We start from the raw sequence: 5,338 nt of genomic DNA, 5'->3' as shown, positions 1-5,338 counted from the left end.
AATACAGGAGCAGAATATATAACCATTGCCCATCTGGATATATAACCATTGCAGAATATATAACCATTGTCCATCTTTGATTTTCTCCTGTGGCCAAGCCTGCTGCCAATGTTCACCGCCGAGGGCATGCAGGTGTAGTGACTGTGTAAACAGCACTTTTGGAACTGTACTCCACAAAGACTTAGTGTCTGCAGGAGGGGAGGCGGAGAGGAAATTTGATTATTTTTAAAAACAAAAGAAACCCAGACTATGACGTGGAATTGAATCATCTCCCAGAGTTTATGAATCAAAGAGTTTTTCCATTAGTTTTCTTTCAAAATATATATTTATTTATAAATATAATATTTAGTATAACAGAAAACCAAAACAAACACAACATCTTCTGTTACAATTTTTCCCTTCCTCCCGATAAAAAAAACATTCCGTTGTTTATGGTATATTTCTTCACTGCACACAGGTTGTGCATACATTTTTTGGGACACTCCCTTTAAAACAGTCGGGAATCACCCCTGTGTGCACCACATCCATGAGCGAGCACGCACACACCCTGATAAGACGCACTTGCCACTTTCGGAACGTACGTGCACATGTTTATCGTACATACATTTTCGGGACCCTCTTTGGTTACATCTCAAAGGTCCCGAAAATGTATCTACGGTAAACAGCCATTTCCTGAAACAGCAGGTATTAGGATGCACCATAAGTGGTTTGTGTCATTGCTTGTACCAGGAGTTTCTGTTTGTTAGTTACAAGCTGACTGAGCTGCATGTTGTTTTATTGGGATGTTATTCTCTACTGCAGTGTATGTTTAACATGAATCATGTAATTACTATGCTGTGCGTGTCTCATTGTTTGATCCTCCCAAAATGTTAATGTGCAGTTCCAGTTCCTGCTCTTTCTGCTGAGAAGAATCTCTTAAAGCAATTGCCTGGGATTTCAGAGTTCTCTAGTGGTGTAACATAAGCAATAGCAATGGGGGAGATGGTCTGAACTGATTCTGTTTTGCAATTTCCCATCTGTCTGTTCAGGTGGATGTTAAAGATCCCATGGCACTATTTGAAAAGAGAAGGGAGTTTCTCCTGTGTCCTGGCCAACAAATCCCCCAAATAAAATTGGTCACTCACTCCATGGCTGTTTGTGGGACTTTGAAGATGCAACTGGCTGCTGCATTTCATTCACAAAATATACAGTTAAACCACTTTACAGTATATCCTATGAAACACTTTGAGACGTCTCAAAGACCTGATTAAGGTGTTATATCAAATGCAAGGATTATTATTATATTATTATTTCATTTTCGGAGGACATGTCATCAACAACAACAACAAATTACAAGGTGCTGGGGAGTCAAGGATCTGCCCCCAAGCAGGGAGGGTGGAGAGCAGGGAGGGTAGCGGTGGGAGGGTGGCTGAAGGTTCTGTCAAAGAGGAGGGTCTTGAGACGTGCCTTGAAGGAGGAAAAAGAGGGAGCAGGCGAAGGGGCTGTGAAATGCAGTTCTAAAGGGTGGGGGCAGAGTGGCTGAAGGCTCGACCGCCGATGGTGGAGCAGGCCAGAGCCCGCTGAGCAGAGGGAGAGGACAGGTAGGTAGGGGATTAGGAGGCCACAGAGGTATGGAGAAGTGAGGCTGTGGGGGGCTTTGAAGGTGAGGACCAAGATCTTGAACTGTATTTTCTGAGTGATGGGAAGCTAGTGGAGAATGGGGTGAAGGGTCGCGGAGCCTGGTACGGGCGAGGACAAATGGGCTGCAAAGTTCTGGATGATCTGCCGCCTGTGAAGAGAGGAGTTGGGGAGGCCGACAAGCAGGCAGTTTGCGTAGTCGAGCCTGGACGTGATGAATGCGTGGATGAGGGTTTCGGCGGCCTGCAGTGAGAAACAATGACAGAGGCTGGCAATGTTGTGAGGTGGGGAAAAGCGGAGCGGGTTATTGCACGGATGTGAGGTAGAAAGGACAGTTGAGGGTTAACCAAGAGGTGAAGAGTGCATCCATGAAGAGTGATGCTGCCAGTGCCCGAGGTATGGTGGGCCTGGGGGCAAATCAGGAGATCCTCTATCTTTTTGATATTCAACTGGAGAAAGGCTTGATGTTAAAGCACTTCACAGGATTTATTGTAAAGTGCAGTGACTGCGTATTTTGTAAGGGAAATGCAACAGCCAATTTACACACAAGGCTGTCCCATAAACTACCAAGAAGTGAATGATCAATTTTACCATGTGGTAAAATATAAATCCTGTGTAGAGTTTATAGTTTGTCTATGACTTGCCTTTTCTTGCACACATTCTTAAAGATCATTCTCATGCGTAACATCAAAGGTTTGCCAGCCACAGAGGAGCCCCAGTATGGTGCCTCCGCTCATTTCTCATTTTAATTATAACTAACACCCTCTGTTCCCTCGCTGCGTACGTGCAATGTTTCATACAGTCAGTCTGGCTGGGGTGTGTGCAAGTGCTAAGATGCATGTATATCTCTGGTGTTAGAGCCATCTTGTAAGATGACTTGCTGTTTGGTGTTTTTGTCACCTACGCACCATCTCGCTTGCATTTTAATTCAGCCTTTGTGATTAACAGTCTGTGATTTTAATATATGTATAAGGGTTTATACATCCCAGTTATATGTTATATATAATATATATATGTGTGTGTATACAGTATTATGTATGCCTGGGATTCTTGTAACTTGTTTATTGCTGTGTTCTGTTTTATCATTTCTGTTCTTTGGCTACAGATTTAAAGACCTGTATCTTAGCACTTGCACATACCCCAGCCAGACTGACTGTATGAAACGTTGCATGTATTTTATGATTCAATTTGTGCTCTCCAAACTAATTTCTGTGGCCAGAAGGGATTCTTTTCAACCTGTACAATTTTTAAAATGCTTAATACAAAGCTCATTCCTAGAGAGGTCAGAAACTGAAGGCAATTGACAAGGAAAGGGGTCAAAGCTTTTAGAAATGTTGCCGCATTCTTTGCAGTAAATCTTCAGGAATTCTTTGGCTTAATTAGGGCAAGGAATACTTTGAGGAATCCCACAATTCTTTTCCAGTTCCTTAATTAGTGTCATTTTTCCTGCTTAGCTGAGGAGCGTGATAGTAACTTCAAATAGAATTTGAGTGCAGGGAACTCCACTACTGACAGAATACCCTGGAGACGATGATTAAGGGATCTAATACATTTGTAGATATTCCTTAAACTAGTTCCAACATTAATTAACACAATGAACTGCAAATGTGGTCCCATTTTAATATCATCAGATTTTTATGGTACTTTGAAGGGTTGCTTGCTCTCCAATATTTAGATTACTCAAGAGTGGTGCTGTGATGATTGAGATGTTCAGGAGAATAATCAAGGTAAAGATATCCGCATTTGCTCACAAGCTCTAATGGCAGGGTTGAAGAGTCTGCATGCATTTCCGGATGGACAATTTTAAGGAGCACAGAAGTTGTGGATTGACAAACTTTTGGCAGTCAGTCACCAGGCAAAATGACCCTGAGATGTAGACTTCACACTCAAAGCAGGCAAACTCACACCAGTTAATGATGACACAAGTATTGCATATCTATAGCTTCCAATACCTGCTGGATGGAGGATAGATTAACAGAACAGAGCATGTGGTAGAATTGAATGCTGTTCACACAGTGAAGTGCTACAGTATTTTTGTGTCGAATAAGAAACATCAAAACAGTTTTACTGAAGTATTTTTTAGCTAAATAGAAGTTGCATTCCATATGCAATCCTATACATTTTGTGTGTTCATCAAGGTGAAGTTGTCAGTGTTCATAAAATGAGTGCCATGTCTCAAAGATATCCACTGTGAGAGCAAAGGAAGTGGGATTGAACTGGATTTTAGGAGACAAGCAAGTCAAAAACCCCCAGCAAACCAATGAAGGAGAAATACATGAACAAATATTGTGGGTAAATGATCCTTTAAATAAAAAGGGAACATTATTTTGTGTCTAAAAAATGCTATTGAATTTTTTTTGAACGTACATATTTTTAAATATTGTCAAATCCATAGCTTTAAACTGATAAACTGTTCAAGAATAGGAGAGAAATGCCAACAGGTTCTGAGAAACCGTGATTTAGCAATGATAGTGACAGACTCTTGAAAGGCACAGCTGGAGAGATCTTATCTACATTTCAAAGGAAAGATGGAAATCTTGAGAATAATGGAGCAGGAAAAAGTTACCCCGTCACACTTCATGTTGCAGCGAGATATTTTCGATAGTATTTAAAAAATCCTTGCATTTGATATAGACGTCTCAAAGCGCTTCAAAGAATATACTGTAAAGTGAATTGACTGTATATTTGTGGGCGAAACATGACAGCCATTTGTGCACAACAGTGTCCCACAAACAGTCGTGGATTGAAGTGACCAATTTCTTCTTTTTTTTTCTTGAGGGATTATTATAAAGCGTGTGGAGTGAGGAAACTTGCACCAGGTTTCGTCCTGACGGGAATCGAACCCAAGTTTCTTGCTTACGAGGCAAGTGCTCTAACCACTGAGCTACAGAACTCCTGGGATGAAAGTGGACGATGTGGTGAAAGTGAAGAAAAGCAGTTGTGGTTGGGGAAAAAGGAGAGTTGAGGGTCAAACAGAAAGCCAAGGTTGTGTACAGATTCAGCAATGGGGAATTATTGAACCGGAATCCAGTATTTTATTGAACCAGAAATTCTAATGTTTTAGTAAACCAAGTCTGTTGTTCAGCACTGAACAGATACCCCCAACAGGCATGTGGCATAGGTTACTATCTCACTCTATAAATAATTCTGTGCTCCCATTTTTTTTCTGTTGGAGTTCTTTACCTATGAATTTGACAGACATTGAAAATGATAAATAGAAAATACAGCACTTGATAGCCAACAAGTGGGATGTGTTAGATGGTTGACAAGCTGTCCCACGACTGAAGGTTTTTATTTATTCGCTCTTATCCGTGACACATTGCATTTATAACATTGTACAATGTTTTCAATTGGAAAAAAATATTTTAATGAGGTGTGCAATTTCTGAAAATCAAGCAACCCTCCAAAATGTAATTTATCATAAGATGGTAGCTTTTTAATTCTACTGGTCCTTAGCTACACAAGTGTTGGCTGATGTTATTTTTGGATTGAGATTTGCTACTATAGCAGCATCTGTTCTATTGCTATTGCTCATTGAGGCAGTCCCCAGTCCCCATGTAATAATAATAATAATAATCCTCGCATTTGGTATAGCATCCTATCGCATCAGAAGTATGTCTCAAGGCTCTTCAAATGATTTACTGTGAAATGGAGTGAGTGTGTATTTGTAGGCAAACTCAGCAGCACAGTTGTGCACAGCAATGTCCAACAACCAGCCATG

The 5,338-nt window shown here is 40.8% G+C and overlaps 1 non-coding gene across 1 annotated transcript; it reads right to left on the bottom strand.

The window, feature by feature from the left end:
• Positions 1-4,439: 4,439 nt before the first annotated feature.
• Positions 4,440-4,511, bottom strand: trnat-cgu. Its single transcript has one exon. It is a non-coding gene; the product is annotated as a tRNA-Thr (tRNA).
• Between the last annotated feature and the right edge of the window lie 827 nt (positions 4,512-5,338).

Source organism: Callorhinchus milii, unplaced genomic scaffold (assembly GCF_018977255.1).
Source record: "Callorhinchus milii isolate IMCB2004 unplaced genomic scaffold, IMCB_Cmil_1.0 Scaffold2, whole genome shotgun sequence".
NCBI lineage: Eukaryota > Metazoa > Chordata > Chondrichthyes > Chimaeriformes > Callorhinchidae > Callorhinchus > Callorhinchus milii.
The sequence above is the reverse complement of the archived record's forward strand: the minus strand, read 5'-3'. Positions and strand labels throughout refer to the sequence as shown.